Source organism: Myotis myotis, unplaced genomic scaffold, assembly GCF_014108235.1.
Source record: "Myotis myotis isolate mMyoMyo1 unplaced genomic scaffold, mMyoMyo1.p scaffold_m19_p_15, whole genome shotgun sequence".
Classification (NCBI taxonomy): Eukaryota; Metazoa; Chordata; class Mammalia; order Chiroptera; family Vespertilionidae; genus Myotis; species Myotis myotis.
Window position 1 is genome coordinate 47,990,685 of NW_023416319.1, and position 12,470 is coordinate 48,003,154.

A 12,470-nucleotide genomic window follows, 5' to 3' on the forward strand; every position below is an offset into this window, starting at 1 on the left:
GCCAGGCCAGTCAATACCCGGGTGAGAATGTGGGGAACCTGGAACCCTCATACACTCAGGTGGTACAGTCATTTTGGAAAATAGTTAACACACGTCTACCATATGATCTGGCCATTCTATTGAAAGGAAAGAAGACATGGTCCAAACAAAGACCTGTCCACAAATCTTCGCAGCAGCTTTATTCATAATCGCCCCAAACTGAAAACAACCCACGTGTCCATCAGCAGGGGAACACATAAACTGTGGTATACCCATTCAATGGAATACTACTCAACCATAATAAAGAAGGGACTATCTCTACATGCTTCAACATGGATGAGTCTCAAAACAATGATACAGAGTTAAAGTAACCAGGCAAAAAAGAGTACATACTACATGATGCCATTTATATAAAATTTTAGGAAATGAAAACCAGTCTACAGTAACAGAAAGCAGTTGCCTGGGACGGAGGGTTGGGGTGAGAAGGGGTGACAGGCATCGTTACAAAGGCGCAGGAGGGGACTGAGTGTGACGGTATGTTCACTTTTTTCGAAGTGATAATGGCTTCCTGGATGCATGCAAACGTCAAACTTATCAAAGCATTCACTTTAAATGTGTACAGTTCATGCGCCTCTGACCTGAGCTTGAATCCTGACTCCATCACAACTCAATAAAGCTGCTGTAAAAAAACATGGAAACGGCCAGGACTTTGGAGTTTTCTTTTTTACAGTTTTAATTTTGACATAGTTTTAAATGTATAGAGTGGCAAGAATAGTCAGGGATCCGCTACACAGCCATCACCAGCTTCTCCAATTGCTACGTTTTGTCACATTCCCTTTATAATTCTCTCTCCTTTTTCTGAGCTATTTGAGAGTAAGTTGAGACAATCTTCTCTATTACTCTTCAACAATCTAGTGTTATTTCTTAAGAACAAGAACTTCTACATGTCCATATATAGTTATCAAAATCAGGAAATCTAACATCAGTACGAAACTATATTTTATCTGGATTCCATATTCAAGTCACCAATGGTCCCCATATGTGCTTTATAGCTGTCTTCTTTGCACCCAGGATCCATTCCAGGATCACAAGGTGCATTTGCTGTCACATCTCCTGCCCCCTCTGACCTGAGCTCAAATCCTGACTCCATCACTCCCTCGTCCTGTAGCCTGGGGCATTTACACCTGCAGCCCTATCTGCACAGCAAGCTCCACACTGGCACCAGCCCTGGGTCTTTGGGGCGCTCATTAGAGGGTGCCTGGACAGCGTCTAGCACAGCGCCGCACACAGGAAGTGGGTGGGGATTATAGCAAATGCAGCCCAATGCCCCTGTCCTTGTCTTGGCCCCTCTGCAAATGCCCCTGCCCAGCCTCTCTCCACCACCCCTTCTGCCCCCAAGATTGTCACGCTCACCCAGAACAATGGACACTTCTGAGCAGCTCATCAAAGGCAGCCTTCCTCCAGTGAGGGAGGCAAGTGGGTTGCAATTTCAACTTTTCAAAAGCTTCAGCTGATGACACTTTCCTTCTTACATTTGAAAAAAAAATTGCTCTTCTCTCTCCCTTTCCCCTTCCTGCTGCATATTATTCAGTTCTGCATGAAGGTGTCTCAACAGTGAAGGTGCCACCCATCTTGGACTGCCTCTGGTCACCTGTCTTGCCCTCTCAGAGCCTCCCCTGCTGGCACCAATGACAAAACCAGGGTGAGCTTGACCAGGGTAGACAGAGCTAAGGCCTGCTGCCCATGAGGTGCCCTGGGGTGAAGGTTATGCCCATTTGGGAGGATGGTGGTTAATTAAACTATCAGATCATGGGCAGTTTAAATGCGAGGAGAGAGCTGGCTGGTCAGCACATGTAGGGGAAATGGCAAGACCACCAATGAGATTGGACCCCGGACAGCGAAGGCTGCAGAGCCCTGAGCTAAGGGAAGCTGCGCGTAGGCCTGAGATGGAGACACAGGGAGGAGAGGGGATGGGCTAGGGGCAGTGAGAGGGCAGTGCAGAGCCCGAGGAGAGGTAAGGTGCAGGGTAGAGGCCCACAGGTGATGGTGAGGGGTGAGGAAGCCCTCCTCCTCTCTTCCCTGTGGCCCTGCTGGGGCTTCCCTGTATTCTTATAGCACATGGTTATATTCCTCTCCTAGAGCTAAAATGACAACACATTGAATGGCTGAAACAGCAGAGATTTATTCTCTCAGCTTTAGAGGCCGGAGTCTGAAACCAGGTGTTGGCAGGGCTGGATTCTTCTGGAGGCTCTGGGAGTCCATTCAGGCCTCTCTCCTAGCACCCCTGGGTGCTTCGGGCCTATGGACACACAATTCCAACCCCTGCCTCTGTCTTCATGGGATCTTCATGAGGCCTTCTCTCCTGTGCCTGCATCTTCTCCTTTCTCTCTTCTGTAAGGACACCGGCCATTGGGCCGAGCTCATCTCAATATCCTCACACTAATGACATCTGCAAGGACCTTCATTTCTGAGTGCTCCAGGGGGCCATAAGCATGTGGGGTGGGGTGGGGTGGGGGAGTTGGCTGCCACCCAGTACTGGTTGAGGGGATGAAGATTCTGGTCTTTGCCCTGCTCCCCAGATCCTTACTGTGAAACCCCAATGCACGGGCTTGCTAGGATGAGTGGCTATGCTTTGCCACCTCAAGAGCCTTGTTTTTCAGAGTCAGTTTCATCATGGGCTTTCCATGGAGTGAAGGGTCTCTGGTGGCTTCTGAGCCTTACTCCCCCAGACCTGGCTTCCCAACAGTCCCGCTGGTCCATGGCTGTTGGGCAGCTGGTGGAGAGGTTGTGGGGAAGGAAGAAAGATTTTCACAGGGAAAAAAGTGCAGTTCTGGAGACAGAGATGTGGGTTGTGGGCTGTGAATGGTGCTGAAACCCCAAAGCAAGCAGAGAGGCTGGAAGGGTCGGTGACAGGAGAGAGACCCCACTGGACTTCTGACCAGGTAAATGGTGTGCAGTCCACCTTCTTGACCTCTCTGAGCACCAGTGTCCTCACCTGCCACCTTAACTTCACCAGTGTCATTTGAGCACCTACCAGGTACCAGAACCAAGTTGGGTGACGGGGATATGGCGGTAAGAGGGCATGAACCCCAGATGTGACAAGCTCCCATCATGGGAGAGGAGGCAGGTGCATGAAGAACCAGGACCGATCGGGGGTAAGGACTGCCGCAGCATTTGGTACAGCACCATGGAAACAGTGGCAGCCAAGTGGGCAGGGGCCCCTGAAGTAGGTGGTGCTGAGCTGGGTCTTAAAGACAGGAGAGGCAGGGGTACAGGCTGATTCCGTGGCCTGAGCAGAGGGATGGCCCCTGGAAGTGTATTCAGAAAGCACATCATTGCCTCGACTGGCTGGGGGAATGGAGGAGGGTGGATATGGTGGGAACTCGTGGAAAGGAACCTGCAGAGAGACATAGCGATCCTTGAATGCACAGGAGGTGGGCTTCAGTCTGTACCTGCTGGGGCCGTGGAGGCTGCGAAGTCAACTGCAGGATGAACACATTTGCAGTGCGGAGGGATCACTCAGGTGGCAAGAGGGGCTGGAGGGCAAAGTGACAGGTGAGAAGGGAGCAGGGAGCAGGGTGAGAAGCTGTTGAAGGAGAGATGAAAGGGCAGTGGCAGTGCAACGGAGGAGAGAACGCAGAGGCGTCTGAGAGGCAGCCTGCATGGGACGTGGTGACCTTACAGCTCTGCTTCTTGGGCTTGTGTGCAGGTCACAGAGGTGATGGGTGGGAGGCCTCCAAAAGGGCAGAGCCCACGGCCCGGTGTGGTGGCTGGTTGCAGCGGGGTCCTGTGTAGGCTTTCACAAGAGCAGCCTCTCCTCCCCCTGGCTCACCCCTGATGCTTTCCTTTGCCTGTGAGCAAGGGAGAGAGGGGAGGTGAAAAACAGAGACATTAAGTGCCAAAGCTTATGTTAATACAGCATTAAGGTTGAAAATGTAATCTCCTAGGAGTCAGGAAATTCCGAACCAGGGGTTTCCATGGCAACCCAGCCACACTGTTCCTCTGTCCTTTCGGGCCCTGTTTTCCTTGTTAAATATGATCCCATCGTATATTATATTTTATTGAGCTAAATGTGTTACCCACAGCATGCAGAGCTCCAGTCAGCAGCACAGAGCTGCAGGAAGTGCATGCATGTGTGTGTGTGTGTGTGTGCGTGCACACGCAGAATCTGCCTGATACAACACAGCCACATCTTGGGTCATTGTATCTAATAAATGGAATGAAAGCCCATTAAGAGCAGCTCCTGTGAAAATAAATGAGCAAGGGTGCTGCAACCCTTGTGTTCAGAATGGGGTCAGTCAGGATACCCACCCCTCCAGGGGCCCTCACAGGCCCTCTCTTAGCACGCCAAGTCCCCAAGGGCAGGGCCATCACTGCCACCCTGGGCTCCCTCCTTGATGGAGTTTTGAGGAGGTGGATTGGAATTACCTGGTCCAGTGGTTCTTCTCACACACCAGCCAATTGCAGCTCATCTGTCAGTGTTGGTTAGCGTCCCAGGGTGCACTGGGCACCAGCAAACAGACGCGGAAAGGAAATTCGATTCTCCTCCAGCCCGCTCTCCCACCACGCAGCACAATGGACAAAAGGCTCCTCAGTGGCAGCAGGGCTGTTAGGAAGGAGCGGAGGGAAACGGACTGACAGGGAGGGCAGCTCAGTGGTGGAATGTGTGACGGAGAAACATCTGTAGGTTAATGTGCTGGAAAGAGCGTGGAATGTCAGCATCAGGCTGCCGGGGACTCGGCTGTCTCTCTGCCATGTGTCTTCAGCAAGTCTCTTCACTTCCTTTTGTCTTAGTTTTTTCATCTGAAAAAATTGGGATAAAATTACCATTAACCTCACACGGGCTTGTTGAAGGATTAAATGGGATAATGGATGCAAAAGCTCACTGCGAACTCCTAAATCCCTATACAGATGTCATGCTTCCGGGAGCTCTAGAACACCATGCCGGATTCCAGACCTACGCAGCAGGTGCTAGGTATTCTGTGGTTGGCTTGAGAATTCTACAATGGTTCCAGAATTAACTGATAGACCTAGAACAGGGTTGACAAATTATCTTCTATAATAATAAAAGTGTAATATACAAATCAACCAAATGGCCGAACAGGGGAACGACCATCCGGATGACCACACTATGACACCCACTGGTGCCAGGCTAGCCAAGGCGGGAGAGATGGGATTGGTCAGGGCCTGGCCATCACCCTTTGATCACCCTGCAGAGCGAGGACCAAGCCACCGGTTGGCGGGGCAAGTAATCAATTGGGGGGCTTCATGATCACCCCAAAGAGAGAGGCCCAGGCCACCGACCAGCCTACCTCTTTGGGGCAATCGATCATGGGGCTCCTGGACTGTGAGAGGGCACAGGTCAGGCTGAGGGACCCCCCACCCCAGTGCATGAACTTCATTCACCAGGCCTCTAGTTTTGTATAAAGGGTCAGATAGTATTTACTATAGTTTATATTTCAGGCTTTGAGAGCCATGCTGTGTTCTGCTGTTGAGTAGAAATTAATTCTGCTGTTCTAAATAAATTAATATTTGTGGCTGTGTGCCAATAAAACTTTATTTACAAGACCAGGAAGTGAGCTGAATCTGGCCTGTGAGCTGTCCTTTGCCAGCCCTGGCCTACCATTGCCTAAGTAGGAAACCATGCTCATTTCGGGGATTCTGCATTTCCACTCAGAATTACATCTCCCTCCTCTCCATCCTCTATCCCCTGCCCCTCTAACCTCCCACCCACTCATACACATACCTCTCTCTTTGTCTGGCCAACTTCTTTTTTAAAAAATTTTAAATATATTTCTTTATTGATTTCAAAGAAGGGAGAGGGAGAGAGAGATGGAAACATCAATGATAAGAGAGAATCATTGATTGGCTGCTTCCTGCACATCCCTAACCCCTACTGGGGATAGAGCCACAACCTGGGCATGTGCCCTTGGCTGGAATCAAACCTGGGACCCTTCAGTCCGCAGGCCAACGCTCTATCCACTGAGCCAAACCAGCTAGGGCTCTGGCCAACTTCTTTGCATTCCAAGATCAGTTAGAGTCTCTGGTCCAAAAGCAAATTGCTAATCTCTTAGCCCTTGTCTACTTCCCCCACAGGCTATGGGCTCCTTTGGGCAGCCAGTTCTCTCCCCCCAGGGCCCAGGCTCCACGATGCGTCCAGAGTAGGTACATGAAAAACAGCATCCCAGGGACCTGAGGCATGGCCTGTGAACCGGGGAAGCTTCAAACATCCTAAGTCTGGCATGCATCGTCTCATTGTGAGCTGCTAGTCAGAGCTTCTAGAAAAGTCAGGAGGCAGGATTACCTTTGCAGACACACGCCAACGTATGTGACCACCTCAGAAGCCCAGGGGCCAACTGCTCTCTTTGCAGGCACGCCAGAGCCCTGGGCAGGGCCGGCCTGGCCGGAGCTGGTGCATGGGAAGGCGACTCCGCAGCCACCCCTGAGAAGCGCTCCCTATAATTGAGCACAGGGCTTTGTGTTCGTGACAACAGCCGCTCCTCACACTGCCCTCAGGGACACTACCAGCCTGGACAAGTGACATGGTAATGTGGAAGCTTCCAGAAGCGCAGAGCCCTTTCAGCTTTCACATTTGCAAGCTTCCCTCGTCCTCCCCTCCTGGCAGCAGGCAGCAGAATGGAGTTGTGTGACTCTCCTCTGAGTCACACTCCCCAGCACAGCCTCCGCTCTCTGCCTGACAGAGCCTGGCCTCCTCAGGACAGCCAGGCAGCAACTGTGGTTCAAAAGTCAGGGCCAGTGACAGGCTCTTCTGACCCAGTCCACCAGCTAAGAGGTCACTTTTCTGTACAGATGTGGGTGGGTGGGGGGTTGTGTGGTGGGCATATGTAGTGGGGGCTCACGGGGACATGCAATGCGAGTCTGTGTTCATATCGTGGCACACATGTCCTCAGTTCAGGCTCGTGTGCTGTGAGCTGTGTGATCAAAGCACATGTGTGTGCTGGCAGATGTGGGTGTGTGTATGTGTGTGTGTGTGAGGCTGTGTTGCTCCTCAGTGTGCCTGGGAATGTCTGCCGGCTGGCACGTCTTCTGTCTGGGTCTGTGTGTCTTTAGTTTAGGACTTCTGGAAGACGTGAGCTTCCACCCTCTGGCCTCTGCTGGTGAATATTTTATTACCTTGCCTTAGCTATGGTGGTAGGCAGTTTTCCTGTGAAAAGCCAGAGCATGACACACTCCAGGGAGGCGGAGAGGGGGCTCTGATGGTGGAGCCCCGGAAAGCAAATCACTCCCACTCCCCGCGACGAGGGCCAGGGCAGCTCACAGATGCCGCTTGTTAGTGTCATTAGGAACTGATGAGTCAGCCCTTTTTTCCGTGGCCCCTGACGGCGTTCTCTCTAACTATGAAGCGGCACACCCGTTTACAGGAGGCTTGAGGGAGCTGCCTGCTGTTCCTCCTGAAACCAGACCAAAGCTGTTGAATTTTTTCCCAACTGCCAGACCCTCCCATCCAGGAAGATTCTTGTCCTGGGAGCAGGAGGTCACCTGTAAAGCAGACAGCAGCGTGTGGACGGTCCTGACTTCCCCCAACCCCGTGAGGATGTGGGCGGAGCAGCCCAGGGGAGGGAGAGGCAGCAACAGGAACACTGGAGCCAAGAGGCCTTAGAGGACACCCCGCAGCCCTGGCCCCTGGCCTAAGGGTGACCAGCTGGGTACACACCGCAGCTGGGCTCTCCAGAAGCGATGCTGAGACAGGGATTGGGGTGCAAGGAGTTTACCTGGGAGGCAACCCTTCCCAGGACACTGCGGAGACGTGGGAAACAGACAGTGAAAGAGATGAGCAATAAAGGACATACTGACTTCGCCGATGGCTCACTCCTCTTGGGGACCACCCGGGAGGACACACCAAACGGCTGTCCCACTGAGGAGCTGAGGGGTATGCCCACCAACTCTGACCTCACTGGCTGAGGGCTGCCTGCCCTATGGGACCCTCTGCTGTAGACCCTGGGAAGGCCAGGGCCACATGAGCTCTGCCGTACCCTGGAGAGGGGGCAGCCTGGCCCACGGCTCTCAGGCAAGTGCGAACCCGGCCTCTGGACTCCCCTCCATTGCTCTCCCCACCCTCCCAGGGACACAGGGCTGTGGAAGCTCGCCAGGATGCCTCCCCAGGAGGCTCGGGCAGGGTTCCTGCTCTGGGCACTGGGGCTGGGGCTGGGGCTGGGGCTGGGTCTTGGGCTGGGCCTGTGTGGGCAGGGCTGTTCAGCTACCGCTGGCTGTGGGCTCACCATGGACGCTCTGAGCGGAGCTGCTGGGATGGGGAGGAGAGCGGGTGGTACCTGAGCTCCCAAGACCCTGGAGCAGAGGCCTCGGCGCCCAGTTACTCACTGCCTAGAGCCGGGAGTGAGTCTGGTGAAGAGGCTGGGGACCAGATGATCATAAGATACATGGGGCAGTGGAAACAAAACCGGAAGCCTTCCTGCATCTCCCCACGCACCTGCCCGCCTCCCATCCCTGAATCCCATGAGCACTTTATCGCTGCCTCTCTTATAGTTCTTCAACTTAACTGCTCTTCACTGTCGTTGAACTCTATCTGGAATGGTAATAAGAATCATAATTATAATGATTTCTGAGCCCTGCTTTGTGTCAGGCCCTGTTCTCAGCTCTCTTTAGTTTGCATAATCTCCACAACAATGCAATAAATTAGGTGCTACTATCTGTGTTTTTCAGAGAAGGAAACTGGGGTTCTGAAACATTCAGGCTCCCACCTCCACCACCCCACTCAGAGGGACAAAGGTTTGTCTGACTCGGTGCCTGAGGGGTCTTAGCACTTCCTATTGGTCTGTGAGCTCCTTGAGGACAGGGACTGAGCCACTCCTCTCCCAACTGCCCGCAGAGCCGAGAGCCTGGTCCGCGGCGGGTGGTCCTTGAGTGAGACCCTTTCATCTCTCGGTTTATCGGGGACTTGCTGAGTGCCATGTGCCTTGGCAACATGCACTGGAAGGGCCTGTGACCAGGTCCACCTCAGGCTTCAAGCCACCCAGACCCCTGTCTGCAGGCTTCGGCCTCTTCCCCTCTCAGAGAAGAGGGCCCCTGGCCTCAGTGGAACAGGCAGGCACTGGAGTCGGACAGAACCAGGATTCCAAATCCAGCTGTGCGGTTCCGAGCAGGACCCTTAGCCTCTCAGAACCTGCTTCCTCCACTGGCAGGAATGCTGTGAGGATGGACTTCCGGAGCTGCATGTCCGAGCCCCAGAAGCAGACAGCCAACCTTCCGGAAGCTCAGCAAACATCGAGTCCACCCGACCCGGCTGTGAGCTCTTCTCCTTCTCCCCCTCGCCCACCCCAGGACCCAGCGCCGCATGGACACATGGTGAATGGCGGTGCTGGTGAGCTGTCCCTGCCCACTGGTGTTTATGGGGACTTGCCCTCACTCGCAGGCCTGTGGGACCTCAACCACCGAATGGACAAGCGAGTGCTTCCCAGCCAGGACGCGGGCCTGTGGGTGCTGCGCTTTGAAATCCTAGTCGGTCCCTTCCACCCTTTGCTTCCCTTTGGCCACCCTCCTAGGTCCCACACCTGCCGTCAGAGGCTGCCTGTGTGAGTGAGAGCTCAGGGCGGGGACAGAGGCCGCCGGGGGAGGCCTGCAGACAGGAGAGCACAGCAGGCCAGCTCCCGGCCCAGCTGGGCCACACCCTGCCGCCCAGCCCCGACGTCTCCTGCTGGCCTAGCTCTCCTGGGGTGAAGGGCGCTGTCCCGGCTGCCAGGACCCCGAGCTGGAGCTGCCCCTGCAGCTCATGCCCTCTTTCCCGGCAGTCCTCTCTCCCCGACCCATCTCCCAGACGGTGTCCAGGGGCGGCCTCCACCGCCATGCACACACGCTTCCTGGCCCGTGCTCCCTGCTCTGAGATGCCCACCACTGGTCTAAGGTATTAGGAGCCCCCATGCTTTTCTCTTCTCCCATTCCCTTTTGGTGAAATCCTCCTCTCCAGCTTTATTCCGTACCATCCTGACCTATGGTGACTTTGCTCTGAGTCTGGCTCCTCCGTGGGCTGTGGAAAACACGGCCAGCACGCACCACCCGTCAGAGCCCAGCCGGAACCCTGCCGTCCTCGCTCCTTCTCCTGGGGCACGATGCCTCTTCTTCCTCCACCACGTCTGGGTGGAGGGGAAGCTGCTGAGCCTGCTTCTTCTCATCCCCCCGCTCCTCCCACAGCTGGGGGCTCACGTCTCAGGTGCCAAGCCTGGCACCGGCGGCAGGCGCCATGGAGGGCAGACCTAGCTGGGGGATGAAAACCTCCATTCACAACAATATCAAGTCCTGGCTCCGGAGAGAGACACAGGTTTGCTCCCGGTCCAAGACACCGCCTGCGAAGGGAAAGGCGATACCGGGAGAGGAGCGTCTCGTTAATGCCGGCTCTGTTCTCCTCACCTGGCAGGCCACGCACAGCGCTCGCTGGTGCCTCTGAAACCCGAACTGGCTCCTGGCTGGCAGCTTTGGGGACTGCATGGGAGACATCGGCAGGGTGTGCCAGGCGCGCACCCAGCCAAGGCCCCGCTCAACCAGGTCAAGGACTGCCGGGGAAGGCCCAGGGATGATGCCCACACCTATGCCCGTGTGGGCGCTTCTGGATGAGGCCGGAGCCAGGCTCTCCACTGCCCAGAGCCCTTCAATTGCCTTTTTCTTTTCCCTCGACTCCTTCTCAAGTGTGCGCTCCGAGGTGGGTACAAAGGAATCACCAAATGAGCGTGGAGGGTCCTGAGTAATTCTATTCTGTTTCTCAACTTTTTAAGGTCACAAACCCCCTTATGAGCCTTTTGAAAGCCATTGACTCTCCCAAGAAAAAGGTGTGCCCCACATGGAGCATGGCAGTGTCCACGGACCCCCCAAGTCCCCTCACTAGCCTCACGGGGTCCGTGTGAAGAATACTCCCCAGCACCACCTTGAATGGGTGGGAAAATGAGGCCAAACTGGGGCAAACACAGCAAGCTTTTAGCAGCGATTTGATCATATTTAATGCTTATTTGGTTAAAAATCAGTATAACTATTCACAGAACGTATTTTGTAGATAAGAAATATCAAACTTAGAGAAGCCGATTTCTCCAGTTGTCCTTCCATAGAGCCACTATGTCCTCTCCTGCCAGCTGCCCACACTGCCTGCCGAGGAGGAAAGGAACGCTCAGTCAGTCTTTGTCGAATGCACAAACACATGTATTCACAGGGTGGGTTTTATTTTATTTTATTTTATTTTACTATTTTATTGTAATGTTTGCTGGTCTCTGAGCTGGGCACTGAGAACGCAGAGGGGGAGAAGGAGAAGGCTCCGGTGTGCCCTCAAGGCCTTCCCCGCCTGGGGGGTCAGAGGAAGCCCTGGCTGCAGAGGCGATGGAAGCCTCACCCCCAGCACCTCACGGGCGGGTCCCTGTAACATTTACTGCTGCCTTAGTGATGTCACAGGGCCCGGGAACGGGTCTTCCCCACTGCCGTGGGCGGGCGGGACGAGGTGCGAGGTGGGGTGATCCCAGGCTCGGGCCACGTGATGAAGTCATTTGCAGAAAGACAGTTTTGTTCTGACTTGAATGTTTTTCCACATGACTTCATCCCTGCTTGGGTCTTGCTTTTTGATGTGCTTCAGCCCCAGCTGCCTAGAGAAAATGGCCCCTGTGCCCCACCTCGGCGACTGTGCCAGGACAAGCAAGCTCTGTTCACCTCCCGGGGCCCCGCACCTGGCCCTGCCACCCGCCACCCACCACCCACCACCCACCACCATGGGTGAATGCCCCTTGCAGGCAGCATCAGCCACGGCAGGAACACGCGCTGCAGGCCCAGAGTCCACGCAGGGCAGGAGCAGAACCTGGACTGTGTGGCCCAGGGTTCCCTCCAGCCCAGACAGACCTCCTTCCAGCATCTTCTCTGTCCCTCTCTGCCCTCAGTTTCCTCACCTGCACATGGAGGTGAGCTCTCTCATGGCTCCCAAGGTCACTAGGATGGTTCAGGGACATGGGGGCACTCTCAGGCCCTGGTCACTCAAACCGTGACTGAGCAGCTGGGGCTGGGGCCTCCCAGGGTATCTACAGACAAAGAAAACAAATCATGACAAACTGATGTGTTCGATCTACAAAAGGGGAAGAGGGAAGTGCTGTGGGTGCTCAAACCTGTGGTCAGGGTAAGGGGAGGGGGTGTGAAAAAAACACCTCAGAGACGGCCCTTGCATTAAGTCTTAAGAAAGCAAAACAGGGGGTAGGGCACCGGAGGCAGGAGATGAAAGGCTGCTCGGGCTCCGGCGAAGATGCATCAGTGCAGGCGAGAGAGACCCCCAGGAGCTGCGGTGCCGGTGAGAGGACGTGTTGTCCCCACAGAGCCCAGAGCAGCTCACAGAACCCGAAAGTCTGCAGAGACCCCGACGTTCACCGCCTCTCTCGCTCACTTTTGCCCTTGGTCCGTTAGCACACGACCAGAAGATGGCTGCTGCAGCGCCAGACAACTCATCGCCCACAAACGCGTTCCCAGCAGGACGAGGAACAAGGTGACTCCAGGGA

The 12,470-nt window shown here is 54.7% G+C and overlaps 1 long non-coding RNA gene across 1 annotated transcript; it reads right to left on the reverse strand.

The window, feature by feature from the left end:
* Nucleotides 1-2,206: 2,206 nt before the first annotated feature.
* LOC118670321 lies at nucleotides 2,207-6,416 on the reverse strand. The gene is made up of 3 exons (XR_004972270.1): nucleotides 6,284-6,416; nucleotides 4,408-4,782; nucleotides 2,207-3,830 (listed from the first exon to the last, which is right to left on the reverse strand). It is a non-coding gene; the product is annotated as an uncharacterized LOC118670321 (long non-coding RNA).
* Nucleotides 6,417-12,470: the final 6,054 nt, after the last annotated feature.